We start from the raw sequence: 17,070 nt of genomic DNA, 5'->3' as shown, positions 1-17,070 counted from the left end.
ACACACACACACACACACACATATATAAAGCAGTTGTATACTGTCAACTTAAAATGACAGTCCCAATAAGGGAATCATACCGCTGCTATTTAGCCCTAGGAAGCTGGACCGCTTCCTGTCGGCCTTGACACATTTCCTGTGTCCTTATGTTTATGAGGGGGAGACAAGCACCTCCACCCAGCCTAGCCTGCATTCAGGGACATGTTTCTGAGTCTTTGCTCGTCATCAGCCTGAAGTAGCACGACCAGCTGGCTGAAGATGCCTGTCAAGCTCTCATAAACATATATATTTCTAGTGAACAGCTAAATATTGGTTTCAAATTTTGGCACAAGGCCAGCAAATTCAGGGGAGGGAGCTAGTTGATTACGTCGAACCCAGTGTTCAAATCGTATTTACTTTATCAACTCCGAAAGAATTTAAATTCAGAACGTAAAGATGGACGAAATGCCACCAAGTATTTTGCCCGGCCTATTACGATTCTGCCATCTCACCGCTTTGTGGAGCTAAATATTGATTTCAAATTTTGGCACAAGACCAGCAATGTTGGTGGGGAAGGAAGTCGATTGCATCGATCCTAATACTCGAGTGGTACTTATTTTATCGACCCTAAAATGATGTAAGGCAAAGTCGAGTTCGGTAGCAGAACGTAAAGGGAGGCGAAATACCTATTTCTTTACTGCCCACAAGGAGCTATACACAGAGGGGACAAACAAAGACAGACAAACGGATTAAGTCGATTATATCGACCCCAGTGCGTAACTGGTACTTATTTAATCGACCCCGAAAGGATGAAAGGCAAAGTCGACCTCGGCGGAATTTGAACTCAGAACATAACGGTAGGCGAAATACCGCTAAGCATTTCGCCCGGCGTGCTAATGATTCTGCCAGCTCGCCGCCCTTCTGTAGCTAAATATTCTTTTCTGCTCTAGGCACAAGGCCCGAAATTTTGGGGGTGAGGATCAGTCGATTAGATCGACCCAGTACGCAACTGGTACTTAATTTATCGACCCCGAAAGAATAAAAGGCAAAGTCGACCTCAGCGGAATTTGAACTCAGAATGTAAAGACAGACAAAATATCGCTAAGCATTTCGCCCGGCGTGCTAACGATTCTGCCAGCTCGCTGCCCTTCTGGAGCTAAAAATAAACAGATCAAATGAGATGCCAGCATCTGTTACTAGTTCCGGCTCTGCATGCTTTAAGCTCAAATCCTGCCGTAGCCGACTTTACCGTCCATCCTTTCGGGGTCGATAATTTAAAGCATCAAAAAATTGCAAACCTTCTTTAGCTATCTGTTGCTATATGTATGGAGCAAGAAGACATTACTTTTGTGTATGTATATTTTTCACAAAGAAATATCTAACCGCAGTTACTAAAATAGAACCAATGCAGATAACAACGTGCAGTCATAGGTGTTAATTGAAGAAAAAGAAATTAGATATTCAATTTCAAGTTGAAATTTATAAAAATAAATAATAACGATTTCAGTTGCGATGTAAATTGATTGTCAATTGAGGCCCTTTATTTATACAATTATTCATTTTTAGATATTAATGAAAATGAATTTTTATGGCAATATAATTCTTTGAAAATTATAAGTAATTTGTGTTGAAACAGCGTTTGGCAACTTATTTTGTCTTCAGTCTGTATCTCCACATGTTCTTGAAATTCTTTTAACTTGAGGAATGTTAGATTTACTAATCTATTTTTATTACTTTTATCATTATTTTTTAGCTACTGCTTGTTTCTCACAACCTTAGAGACAGTACAAGACGTGCAAGGTAAAAGTATTTCTTAATATGGTAAAGCTAAGGTGTATTGTGTACAGCAAATTGAAATAGAATCACATTAAATATTAAACCAAAATCTAAACAATTAGAAAGCATTAAATTGTGCAAAGCAATTCCGAGATCACAGTATTCATACGGAATTACAAACTGTAAATTAGCTTCTTGTGATGATATTTTTCGAAACGCTCCTTACATATATATTCGCTATAAAACACGATATTGGTAAAACTATTGTTCAGTTGAAGAGTTATATTTTAAAAGCTTTCCTATATAAGTATGTAGCAGATACCGTTGAAAAGTAACTATAATCATAAGTTGTAAGCTGTTGTTAAACTTTAAGACAGTAAAATAGATAAAGTTGGAAAAATCCATTTCCATACTGTGTAAATAGGAAATGATCTATCAGACGTTAATTTATAAAATTACTAAACAAGTCAATCTAAATCATAATTTTCCTGTAACGCATAGCCAAAATAGTATTTTTCAGTTACCCTTGACATGTTTTAAACTATTTCTAGAAAACCCACAAATACATTAAACAATAAGCAGAAAGGAAAACTGATATATTGTAATACATATCGATGTAGGCCACACTTCAATAAAGAGAAGAAAATGTGTTGAAATGTATTTTATTTTACAGCATGAAATGTTCGTAACAGAATATTGTTTGAAATATCATTTTATAGTCGATGCGTCTTCATTATTCAGGTTTAACTATGACATATAAAATGATTCAGATTTAGTGAGTTAATTAAAACGTCTAAAAACTGATGTCGTCTTTTTAAGAAATATTTTATAAAAGCATCTTTTTGCGAAAAAATATCTTAATGTTTTAACAATTTGATAATCAGTTTTTAGTAAATATAGATTAAAACACAAGCTGACATTAGAGGAACATAGTTCTGATCCAGAAATGAGCAATTTTATGATCATTCATGGATCCGTGTAGGCAAAGGAGATCAAATCAATAGTTAGCGGAGGAATGTATTAGTTATCCGAGTAGAAGTCAAAATGACAATAAGCTCCAACATAAAAATGATTTGCTAAATAGAATATCATCCCAAAGTTACTTGGGAAAACCCGGGATACAAACTAAGAGATGCCTATACGTGGTCGATATACTTGCTAGAAGTAGCAGACAAATTTCCTTCAAATAATACTGTTGTCTTAAAAAGAAAGCGTAGGACTTACTGATATGTTAGCACTATAATGTAATACAATGTCATATAGTCTACTATACTATGTTCTGTGTGCCATAATGTTGGACACTATGTCTGATGGGATGATGACCATGATTAGAACGGTTGATCAGGGCTAGACAAAAGCAACAAGCAATATTTTTCATCGATTTGAGTTCAAATAGCAGCATTTAGAACTTAAATGATACACTTGTTCGATTTCAGTTTATGAAAAATATTTTCCCAACTCGAATTCGTTCCAATTTCCTATCCCTGAATATTACTCAAGAGTTTGTATTACTCAAGGATATGTATACAAAAAATAACTGGAAAATTTAGGGAGCACAAAAAATGCACGAATTAATTTTTTCAAAGCGTGCGTGAGTGTTTTGCCCCTTCTCTCGGCAAATGGAAAAGCACAAAGAAGCTTATACATGAAAAATGAGTTGAACTTGTTCTGAACGTTCTTAGCATACAGTCCAACGTAAATGAGAAAGCTATTGACAATCTGGTGCAGATTCCCATGAACACAGTTCTTGGACGCAGTGGAGCTATAAGGTCATTGTCCATTAATAAGCACCACATACAAACTTTATTTCTATTGAAATATGTATATGCCTCTGGTGGTGAGATGCTCATTCAAAAACTGAGCTATTTGCCTTCGTGTGGTCAGCAGGTGCCATCCCCAAGAGTTCAAGAATGCTACACTCATTCACCTATACAAGAACAAGGGTAACAGAGAGTCATGCGACAATAACAGAGGTGTTTACTTCTTTTCAACTATTGAATCGCCTCGTTCACCCTACTACCATTAACAATCACCTGCCTGAGAGCCGATGTTGATTCCGTTTTGAAAGGGGTTGTCCACCCGTGTTTGTACATCATGAAATTGGCGCACCATATACAAAAACATGGGAGTGTTAGGCATAATGGAAACATATATGTACAATATTCTGTCACAAATGCTGTAAAACAAGGAGGCATCTTAGCACCTGACCTTTTCAACATCATTTTTTTTCTGTCAGAACACTTCCACCTGAATTGACATTAAGCCGTGATATAACAGCAGAGTGTTTAATCTTCGCACACTGTAAGCAAAAACCAAATTTAAGCATTTAAATAACTGTAAACTGTTGTTTAAAGATGGTTATGGATTGCTTGCGCAAGATTAGCCCTGTATCAGTTCCCAAAAGCCTGCAACAACCTTCGCCTCACTGCACTGTAATGCACTGAAGAAACAAGTATTGCATCAACCTGTCCTAAGACATAACTCTGGGAATGTAAGACTGAGCTAAAATATGTAAATTATCTTAAATATCCTGGAAGTGCACAGTTCTCAAGTGCCTGCATTGATGTTGAAATGCAATCTCATATTAGCAAAGCGGTGCAGCTTTTGGAAAATTTCGGCACAGAATGTGGAACAACCATGGTATTCGCATTGATACCGAAATTGAAATATATAATGTTGTCATCCTTCCAGCTGTGTGTGCTGTCAGGGGTGCAGATGTATATGTGTGTGCTTTGTACATACGTATATGCACGTGATATGCACGTGTTCACGTGTAGTTATACGCGCGCACACATTAACACGTATATGTGGTGCACATGAATATCTGCCTGCCTGCCTGTCTGCCTACCTACATACATACATACAAGCCTTTGGGTCGCTGGAAGACACAAGAATGACATTGCAAAGCAAGGTTGTGGTAGTAAATGTTGGAGGGTAAAGAGAAATGAATAAATAGAACAAAATACAAATTATTAGTCCTTATATAACTGTCGTCTACATTGAATATTGTGATAGCATAATTTAATTAATATTATAAAAAATAAACAATTTATATATCTGTTATGATATATTTTTTACACATTGAGCAACAGCAGAATCTAAGAAAAAATTCTGGCTATAACGTATCGAATATTAAATTTAAGGTTTTATTCCATCACTTAGAAACAAGTTATTTGCCTGAATTGCCAATAAGTACTTTCCAATGAATTCATGAAACATTCAAGATTAGAAAAGCACTTGAAAAACGTTCATGCTGACAAGACAAATAAGATCCATCTTATTTTGAAGCATTTCCAGGCTAATTTTGTAAACAGCTGACAATGTCAAGTATGTTTTAATTCTACCAGTGTAAAGATATTATGGTTATGCGCCTCTTACAAAACTTCATTAGCGATTGTGAAATCCAGAACGCCTAATACAATTGGTGAAGAATTGGTCCTACCAGAAGTTAAGTAAGGAGTCACATAGTATGTTGCACATACCAGAAACTAGCATAATCAATAAATTCCTTTGTGCAATGATATAATACAACGGTATATTTTCGAAATAGGTAAAGGTGTGGATGACACATCCTGCAATTTTTTGTGGACTGTCTAATTTTCATTATAAATGCATGATCCAACTGCATTAAACCTTCAAAAAATATATTCGCAATAAAATAATACGTGGTGCGTTCAAAAAGTATCCGACTTTATTTTTTAACCCGCAAAAACAAATGTCGCGTGGGTAAAGAGTTTTGGGTGGGAGGCAACGTCACCCTTCATAAACTTGCAGAAGCAACTCCGCATGTAAACTGCTTAAGACATGCTGGACTGTACAAACCACGACCCTGACTACATGAAGACCATCATCACCGATGATTAGACACGGGGTTTATGGTCTCTGTTAGATGCATTCGGTTATCTTTCATGAAAACGAAAATCCGACGAGGGCGCATAGACGTCCGTACTCTAGGCGTAACAGCCGGGAACTGATGCGGCCTACCGGCACGAAAATTTTCATGCATGCGCACCCAAAGGATTTTGCCCGTACGGCATTTGTTTTAGCGGTGGAAAATAAAGTCGGGTTCTTTTTGAACGCATCTCGTATCAATTATAACATTAGCCTAGTCACTGTGCAGGGATGCATATCACCAGCAATAGGAACAGAGAAGCAGTAACTGTCACGAGACCATGTCAACTTTGCTGACACCCATCAAACCTAACAGGTGAACAGAAATATAGCAGACAGCAGAGAGAATACCACTTTATTTCCCATACGATCAACTACTGCATGCTGCAATACGTAATATGCTCCTCAACTAAGTGGAATCATAATATATAAGAAGCGACGCAGTTAATCGAGAATCTACTGACGTATTACCTGCTTGATTACACGTTGAAAGCATGGCGAAAAAAAGCAAATTAAATAGCACTACTTTGCATCGGTACTCTGTATGAGATCCATCATAGATTTTGCCAGTATTACTTGGCTTTAGTCACACTATAATAAATCGCAACACACTTCAAGAACACCAGAACATAACACTTCGGAAAACTGGCTGAACCGATCACAGACTATCTCCATAATAACAAAAAACATAAAACTAAAGGCGACCAGGACATGCAAGGGCACCTCGTTCTATTCCGCAAGATGCTACCCACATGGTTCCTATACAATTACTTCTAAACATCCAGACTCATTTACTGTAACATAAACATAATAACATTATTTTTCTGCTCAGTCCATAGAAATATACACAAAGAAAATAGTAACAGCATCATTAGTTTCTAAAACTACGATGTAGAGAAGAGCAAATGTTTCGCTTTACCATTTCATCGTATTCGCCTTTTCCAAAAGCTTCATCAGAATTTAGAAACATACAAAAACTTAATGTGAAGAAAATATCACATGGCCAGATGAGACGGTGTAATGTTATATCATATGTCAACTGGCTGGAAGCGCTTTTGCAATATATTTGGAGCTCCTAGTTATTAAACCGACTACTTCAGCAGTGATACTCTATTACTCTATTACTTGTTTCAGTCTTTTGACTGTGGCCATGCTGGAGCACCACCTTTAGTCGAGCAAATCGACACCAGGACTTATTCTTTTAGAAGCCTAGTACTTATTCTATCGGTCTCTATTGCCGAACCACTAAGTTACGGGGACATAAACACACCAGCATCGGTTGTCAAGCAATGTTGGGGGGGGGGGACAAACAGACACACAAACACATACACACATACATATATACGACGGGCTTCTTTCAGTTTCCGTCTACCAAATCCACTCACAAGGCTTTGGTCGGCCCGAGGCTATAGTAGAAGACATTTGCCCAAGATGCCACGCAGTGGGACTGAACCCGGGACCATGTGGTTGGTAAGCAAGTTACTTACCACTCCTACGCCTAGTGATAGTAACAAAGTAAATATTTCTCCTCTATTCTATTATGAATAAGCTCATTATTTCTTTGTAACTCTTTTAACAAGAATACAAATTGTTTCGGACAAAACTAAGAAAAATTGACGCACCAGCATGGCCGCAGCCATGCTGAAACACATAAATAAATAAAAATACTTATGTAAATAATCAGACGCTAGTTATCACCAAAATTATTGTGATATCTTTGGCATTTCATTGTCAAATATTTCTATTGACAATTAATTTCTGTGTTCATTTTAGCGAGTACATATTTTACATTTTTACGAAATAAATTATTAAAAGATTTTAGAGAAATTATTTACAGTTCACTGAAGATTTTATCTTCGCATTATTAACTGTTGGGGAGTGTCTATAGAGATTATAGAATAGGCTGTCATAGGTGTTTTCGTTGTTGACACGTTACTATGCTATAGCGCCTTACTTTAGATCTTGATAGAGACATTGATGTGGGCATTTATTATGATAAGAATATTGATAGAGATCCTTTGAACAAATGCCCTTCACATTCATGTCAACATTCTGATACAAACGTTATATTAATCAACAGCATCAATCTCACAAGCCTAGGAGGGCCTTCAAAGGTTATAAGCACTCTGCGACCAAGATAATCCGACGCAGTCCTCTAATATCGATAATTCCCATATGAAGAAAAGTTCTCACTATTTGTTAATGCTCAACAAAAGCCATCATCGATATAGGACTTTTCCAGAAATCTTAGGTCAGGATCAAGATAATGCAATTGAATGATAAAACATTTCTTATTGATCATCTTTAGAACTCGCTTGGCGTCACTCTTCTATAATGACGCATCATATTTGAAATTTATACCTACAATTCTCCATTACCCATAATTAACTACAACTTTAATAGTTTCTCTCACTAATTTGCTCATCCAGTTTTTCTGTCTGATAACCAGTTTTCCACCGAACTCCTTATTTACCTCTAATTGTTTCCATCTGCCGCTAATCTCTAAATTTTCAAGCATTATGATAAATACATTCCCCTTATCTTCTGTCTCACAAGAGTTTCCACAGATTATGAACAATTTTCTTCCGACACATATATAGTAAGAACAATTAGAGTTTCTTTTTTTTTTTTAATGGTATTTTCCAAACACACAGACACCCCTTCGGAAAGCAGTATGTAATATTTAGTGTTTATATTTCAGCGCTCTGATAAAGAGATTACTGTTTTAAACAGTTTTGCAATTTCTTGATACAAAAATAGAAAACCGTTCATAAAATTCATCTGGATATTTACCAGCATCCATCTGGAAAACAATAAAATCTACCAAACAGTAAAACACGACAAAACAACATGTTACTGATGTAAAAAAAAAAAAAAAGTATTATTTAAATTTTCGCTTGATAATTGCTTTGTGAGAAAGACTAAAATTTGCTTCGCTGATGTTCATGTGTTCCCTGATTTCTCTTTACAACACTGAAAGCCATTAATTATTCAATATGTTTATGTAAAATATGATCTAAATTGTCATAATTTGAAATAGTCGATTATCAAATATGAGGAAAGGAAATGATCAAGACAAAAATTTAGGATGTTTGATATCTCGGAGTGTACCAATATGATACTGAGATCAAATTGTCTCCTCAGAAAATTAACTTTGGTTAATCAGAGGCAAATTATATAAGTAAAAGAAATTTTTTTTTTTACTCTAGGCATAAGGCCCTAAATTTTTGGGAAGGGGACCAGTCGATTAGATCGACTCCAGTACGCAACTAGTACTTAATTTATCGACCCCGAAAGGATGAAAGGCAAAGTCAACCTCGGCGGAATTTGAACTCAGAACGTAAAGACAGGCGAAATACCGCTAAGCATATTATGAATTATTATAAATTTTACTTTATCTATGAATAGACGATTTATCGTCTATCCATAGATGACATGAGAATTTGTGTTAGCTTTCCTGAATTACGTTACTGAAAACAGCCACAGTCTACAATAAAAGAAAGTATTTAATAAATTTATAGACCAAATACTATTATAATTTCCTTTTAATATTTTCCTACAGCGTTCATAGGCACCTCTAATTTAAACTCTAGCATTCTAGCTATATTCCAACCTTTCCACAGATATTCTGGCTAAATCCTAACCAAATTCGCCAAGTAAGCAATAATCATGGAAATATAGAATAAGTTACGATCTTGATATGCACTATTTCATTTTAGAAACATGGAGCTATTAAAGCCATTTCAAGCATTGGAATACAACACAACGCTAAGTTTAAATATTCTACACTTCATTATATTACAATCAATTCTATAATACTTCAGGACTTCAATATTCAACAATGAAGTTTACTTCATCAACAACTTATAGAAAAACAAAATTAAACACCTTCAAATTGTACGTTCTTTCTTCACTAAACACCTTAAAGCTTTCCTCTTTTCTTCTACAAAGAGGAAGAAATACATAACAACGTGTTCTATTACTAAGAAACCTTGTTGACCTGTTAAATACCGAAATATCACTTTTATTACCAACATTTCTCGCATCATAAACGATCGCTGCTTTTACGCTTAGGAGTTCTTTCTGTTCTCAGTAAGTATCAATGTTACTTCTATACAATTATCATCATCAGCGTCGCTGTTGCCGTCATCGTCGTCATCATCAGCAGCAGCAGCAGCGTCGTCGTCATCTATCGGCTACAACTTGCATCTTACTACGTGTGCTATGGCACCCGCGTCACTCATTTCATCGCCAATGTCTGAAGTTTATTTCCAATAGCGGTACGACTATCACCTATCAGGATTTTGACCATGGACGTCCACAGGTCATCTTCTAATGGACGAATTTGAAACATTGAAAGGATACTTTTCTCTATGGCATATTACTGGTCCCTTACAAAGTCACTGATTGATACATAAACAAACACCTTGTCCAGGCATGGCTGCAAACTTTCTGATCAAGCTACATCCCTATAGACTCACCATATTTCTAATGATCTGAGGCCTTTTTTATACATTATACATTGACGGAGCTCTCTCCAGCTTTAACACTATTAATTCAAATATAGCTAAGCGACTGGTTATCTCTTCCACACCTTACTATTTTCGGAAACGGTACGATTCGACCGCTATAGACGACCCAAATTGGCCTCCGCAGGTGTGTGCGGAGGTCTTATATGTTAGTGAAGGTTACAAAGTTGAAAGGATATGTGACAAGAAGGACTTCATCATCATAAAGCCGAGCCAGCCATTGCGGGCTTTCCTGCAGGTAGCAGGAATCTTGGGGGCCCGGATGTGGAGGACTTTAGAACTTGATTTAATTTGATTTTGTTGATGATTTTTATTGAACAATTTTTGACCTAGTCAGTCTTATTCGCTCATGCAAGTGTTGCTGTGTGGTAAGAAGCTTGCTTCTCGAGGGGTTGTCGGTCGGCGGGCGCTGGTGCCTCTCTCATTTTTTACTCATCTTTTTGTATTCATTTCACTCATTAACGTCCGTGTCCAGCCCGCAGCTTCTTTATGTTTGTTTGTCTTTGTTTGTCTCCTCTATGTAATGCCTTTATGGCAAAATTTATGAAATAAAGAAGCTTGATTTCCAACCACACGATTCCGGATTCAGTCCCACTGCGTGGCACCTTGGGCAAGTATCTTCTACTATAGCCTTGGGCCGACCAAAACTTTGTGAGTGGACTTGGTAGACGGAAACTGAAAGAAGTCCGTCATATATATATGTGTGTGTGTGTGTGTGTGTGTGTGTGTGTGTGTGTGTGTGTGTGTGTGTGTGTGTGAGTGTATGTATATATGTGTGTGTGTGTGTTTCTTTGTGACTGTGTTTGTCCCCACACCATCACTTGACAATCGATGTTCGTGTGTTTACGCCCCCATAACTTCGGCAAAAGGGGCCGATAGAATAAGTACTAGGCATACAAAGAATAAGTTCTGGGGTTGATTTCTTCGACTAAAAGAACTTTGTGAGGTGATGCTCCAGCATAGCCGCAGTCAAATGACTGAAACAAGTAACAATATAAGAATAAAAGAATAATAAAGAAATATTAGCTCTTGCAAAGTTTAACCTCTTAGGTTCTCATTTAGCTAATCCCTAACATGTGACGAATACATTACATTTGAAACCTCATCGTTCCTCTTCAAATTCGTCAGGGGAAAACATTAACGCCACAAAATCTCATAAATTTAGCCTCGTATAAGCAAAAAACAGAAATCAATATTTTGCACCAGTTATTAAGTCACTTCGAGGATCAATTATTATTATTTTGTATAAGTTTTCTATTGATTTGGTACGAAAGACTTACATTTTAAGGGCAAGAATGGAAAGAAACATTGACGTCCATTTGGCGGGAGGATTAGGTGCATAACTGTTGTTGCATCAACTGATAATTGAAACTGGGTGGAGATTTTGATTAGGCACGACTTGACCTCTTGCATTTATAAAAAATATGATATTGTGAGGGTTCATGTCTTTCAATTGATATTAATGTGTAAAAAAAGTGGAACAGTGCCAGTGACAAAGAAAGAAAGAAAGAAAGAAAGAAAGAAAGAAAGAAAAGGCGGGTTCTAAGGATAGGCAGAAAGGAGTTTTACCTTTTCTATTTTTTCATGCTTATTCACACACCTAGCGCACACCTACACACATACACACACAACACATGCGCACATACACACATATGCACATACGTACACTCTCTATACATGAATCTTCCGTCACTTGCAATTAAAGTGTAAGAGACTGAGTATTCCCAGACGCTTGTCATCCAAACATAATCCTTAAGAGTGTAATAAGGTAAGGTCCGTCGCACTGAAGTCACCGTCCAGTATGTAACAGAAGTATATGTGTGTGTAGTGTGTGCTGTGTGTGCGTGTGTGTGTGTGTGTGTGTGTGTGTGTGTGTGTGTGTGTGTGTGTGTGTGTGTGTGTGTGTGTGTGTGTGTGCAGCAATCGTGACTCAAGGACTAAGAGTTTCATCTCGAATTGGCCCTTGAGCACTTGCGTCACTTATGCAGCTTTTTTACTATAAATCATGCACACGCACACACACAAACATATATGTATATATGTAGGAAAGAATATATACATAAAAATACACATAAGCGACATTTATACATATACATACATATTTATATCTATATCTATGTATGTATGTATTGTATATGTGTGTGTATGTAAAATTTATATAACAGCTAGGTGCAATATAATACCATAAAAGGAAAATTTTATCGTCACTAATTGTGACTGACGATGCCGAAGCACCTATATTACAAGAAATAAGAGTTAAAAATGCTTAATGTTGTAAAAAGTGCGCAATGTATATATACTGATAAGAGAGGTAACCGCCCCATAATCGTCTCTAGGATTACTAGACTAGTTTTGCCTATCAGTCATAGGTTCGTCAGTAGTGACTGCTCACACCCTCGACGGTTTGGCTAAATCCGGCTGTCAGTATATATATTTTACCAGAAAAATTTATGGCTTTCAAAAATAGAAATATTATTTCTAAATCTCTCTAAAGGAGACTACGGCAGCAGTACTGGGTATTAATAGATATCACCAAGCTAACATGGCAGTCCAGAAAAATAGGACGAATACTGCCGTTGATTAGCTTCAAGAGGCCATCGCATCTAGCTAGCTATTTGACATACAACCTTCGAACAGGGAAGGTCATCAGCTTCCCCATGCTGGTTCAGACATCCACAGACTAGTTTTGGATGTGTTCCACTGAATATATATAAATCTTCGAACAGACAGTCAACAGCGACGCCTGCTGGGTTCGACTACTCCACATTGCTACAGGGCAAATACCCTGAAACTAGTCTGTGGATGTCTGAACCAGCATGAGGAAGTTGATGACCTCCCCTGTTCGAAGGCTGTAATGGACACAGGTTTGTGTGTCACATAGCTAGAGGCGATGGCCTCTTGGAGCTAGTGAACGGCAGCATTCGTCCTATTTTTTCTGGACTGCCGTGTTAGCTTGGCGATAACTATTAATGGTATATGTTAATGCGTATATTAAAAATGAATATAACCAGCTAGGCGCAATATAATACCATAAAGGAAAATTTTTATCATCACTAATTGTGACTGACGATGCCGAAGCACCTATATTGCCGGAAAGAAGAGTTAAAAACTCTTAATGCTGTAAGAAGCGTGCAATATATATACACTGACAGGGGAGATAACTGCCCCATGCGCATCTCTAGAATCACTAGACTAGTTTCGCCGACACACACACACACACACACACACACACACACACACACACACACACACACACACACACACACACACACACACACACACACACACACACAAGATGTATATAAGATTCGTAATATTAAGGACACCAAGTCAGGGTCGAGTTCGGCACATACATGTATATACCATACACAAATACATCCCTACATACCCGTGCATATACGGGCATATTCATACACCTACAAACATATGTACATGTTCACACAAATAAGCACAAGGATATAACTACGCATGTATATGCAATTATGTACCGATGCACACAGGCATGCAGGTTCTCGATCCAATGCAAGTTCCAGATCCAACATAAATGGGTTAAGGTTCATTTCAGCTGTTTCAAGAGTATTTTCTATTGATGAATTATTCGATTACATCATGAAAAATATTTTCCTCTGGTGAATTGAAAATTAAAAATTGGGTTTGGAGAAAAAAATATCACAAGAAGTGATATTTAGGCATCATTGAAGGGGATTATTATTTATCGATAAAAAAAAAACGCTTCTGAAACAGCAGCAGTTTGCCTTTAACCTTTGTTAAAGAATTACAAAGCGAAGATATGACTTTTTTTTATTTTATCACGGTTGATAATTTGTAGCCTTTACTATACGTATGCCATAGATGACTCCTTTCGATTAAATTTAGTGCAGAATTTTGATATTGATATTGTATACAAATATCTCTTTTCAAACGTACTATCATTTGTACTAAAATACAATATCATACAATCTCTTAATAGCCAATTCTGCCAATCATCAGAAATGGCTGAAAGAAATCATATATGAATATTTATATGTATGTATATATAAGCATGTATGTGTATAACTGGCACTCCGTCGGTTACGACTACGAGGGTTTCAGTTGATCCGATCGACGTATCAACCTGCTCATGAAATTAACGTGAAAATAGCTGAGCGCTCCATAGACACGCGTACCCTTAACATAGTTCTCGAGGAGATTCAGCGTGACACAGAATCTTGCTGGGCTGGCCCTTCAAATTACCGGTACAACTCATTTTTGCCAACCAGGCTGACTGGAGCAACGTGAAATAAAATGTCTGCACAAGGACACAACGCGCCGAGGGTTTTCGAACTCACGCCCCTTCACATGTATATAAGTGTATACACAAACACACACACACACATAAACACACAGACAGATGGATAGATAAATAGATAAATAGATATACAAAATGCTTATATATACATATGTATATATATATATATATATTTATATATATAAATATGTATATGTACATATATAAATATATATATACATGTATTTTTTTTCACAATGTAACCTCGTGGGCATCGGTACCATTTCCCTCTTTCTCCGTTCTTCCATTCTCCGAACTTTCCATCTTTCCGACGAAGGGCTACGCCCGAAACGTCATACACTCTTTCTTTCCTTTCCTGAGCGTCCAATAACACTATCCATATCACGTCCTCACTTTGTTGTTTTTTTTTGTTATTGCTTTTTGAACTTGTATATATATATATATATATATATATATATATATATATATATACATACATACATATATATAAATATATACACACACACACATACATGTAAGTACCTACATATATCCATACGCACATATATATAAGCATGTTTGGGTATGTGAAAGTTTGCAGGCATTTGTGAACGTATTTTTGTGTCGGCTTAAATATGTGTGTTATATGTATTGTAGCGAAATGAAAACTTCGTTCAAGCAAGCAATTACTAGAAAAAAGCTCCCTCTACAGACGCTTAAAGTCTAAAACCAACGGGCAACGGTAATAATTCCAATAGGATCAAGTTGATCAAAGTTTCTGAACTCTATACACAATGAATCTTTGTCTCTAAGGCCAACTGATGGGAACAGGTAACATGTTTAGGAGACCTTACTAACTGAAACATAATATAGTCCTCAACTGAGTATATTCTATTTTAGTTGGCAAGACAAATAGTGATCAATACATAAAGGGCGTATAACGGCACTGATTAAGGACATCAATGATATGAATGAATGGAGAAAATAATTTTTGGGGTTTTTTTTTATATGCCTTCCACATATGAAGTACAAATATAGTGAGATAAAAAAAAAAAACGTTTGGTCAACTGAGGTTATCAAAGCAATCAGAGTACAAACTCTCCCTCTCGGGTGTTTAATAATCTATAATTTATAATACTCAACAAGCTCCTGAAATAACTGCAATAAATGCAGATTGCTCTTTGAAACCAACAGGTAAAAGAAACAGACACGTTTCAGTCAAATTAGATGTTCTCGTGGTTAAGGCGCTATTGTTCACTAAATCCTATATAAAAAAGACGAACCTAGGGTCCGGATCCATTACAACCAACATTATCTATATTGTTCAAAAATTTCGATGAATTGATGCCATTGGAGTTATCTCTCTTGTTTATGGTGTTTCTAGATTTTAAATACTCCTTAAAGGGGGAGGGGGTTTGTCAACTAAGTGCTTTGATAATCTCAGTTGATTTGAAACTCTGTCATACTTCTAGAGGAGGCAGAAAGCTTCCTGAATAATAAATATTCTCCCAGAAAGTGGAGCTGTGTATAATGTGTGTGTGTGTGTGTGTGTGTGTGTGTGTGTGTGTGTGTGTGTGTGTGTGTGTGTGCGTGTGCGTGTGCGTGACTGCGCAATTATGCGTTTATGTGCAGCAGACACTATTTATTTGTTTACGTTGAAAGTTACAACGAATAAAACATTTAGCACCTCCAGTAAATATATGATTTTTACATAGTGTTTTTCTTTTCCTGTGCTTGCGTATACATCAGAATATGACGTCTTTATATTATTGTACAGTCAGTGATCTAGATGTACAACAGGTGTGAATATGAAAACCTGTTGTGTAGCATAACAAACCATAGAATCAGTTCAACAAGTGTTGAAAGTACAGATGAAATATTTCCACAAGTTCGCTGTAAAAGCACTCAACATTCTTTACCTGACAACAAACTATAAATGAGCCCAGAGATTTGCTTTACATCCGAATTTGCTTTTATTGTTATTTATTTATACATTTTAGAAATACGTTAATTACAACCAGATGATAACGTAATTAAGGGTACAACCCTTTGAAACAGTAAACAGTAATTACACTCTAATTACACTCTAATATTGCAATATTTATCAGCAAGCAGTGTGAAGTTTGTTTATTTTAGTTGTCCACACGTATCTAGTGCACTAAAATAAAGAGCTAATGTTTCATGTAGTACACAGCTGTCTGTTTGGATGAGTAAAAAAACCAGGTTGATAGCTGTAAAGGATGTCGGTAATAAATATCATAGCCAGAGAGAAAGAGGGAAGTGTTAACATTTACTCTATTGGCTAGTGCCATCTGTCACCATTTGTCTACAACGATCATCTAGATCAGAGATGGGTACAGTGTCACCATCAACGACACATTTCTTATTCACACACACATATAAACACACACACGTACATGCACAAACAGACACACACGTACATACACAAACACACACATGATTAGTTAAATTTGACGTTTCTGCTGTGGAAGTCTATTTCTGTACAGTCGAAGAAAGAAGTATTTATAATAGTTTGATCGTAGTTACTAAAACTTCACAACACAAACACTGATTCTCTCTCTCTCTCTCTCTCTCTCTCTCTCTCTCTCTCTCTCTCTCTCTCTCTCT

General features: G+C 36.6%; 1 protein-coding gene across 1 annotated transcript in view; it reads right to left on the bottom strand.

Annotated features, from left to right (window-relative positions):
• The window catches only part of LOC106867760 (cAMP-specific 3',5'-cyclic phosphodiesterase 4C), a 704,791-nt gene that overhangs the window by 686,662 nt on the left and 1,059 nt on the right, over positions 1–17,070 (bottom strand). The gene's annotated exons all lie outside the window — the stretch shown is intronic.

This window comes from Octopus bimaculoides, chromosome 18 (assembly GCF_001194135.2).
Source record: "Octopus bimaculoides isolate UCB-OBI-ISO-001 chromosome 18, ASM119413v2, whole genome shotgun sequence".
NCBI classification, from domain to species: Eukaryota; Metazoa; Mollusca; class Cephalopoda; order Octopoda; family Octopodidae; genus Octopus; species Octopus bimaculoides.
Note: the sequence above shows the minus strand (reverse complement) of the source record. Positions and strands in the feature narration are given on the sequence as shown.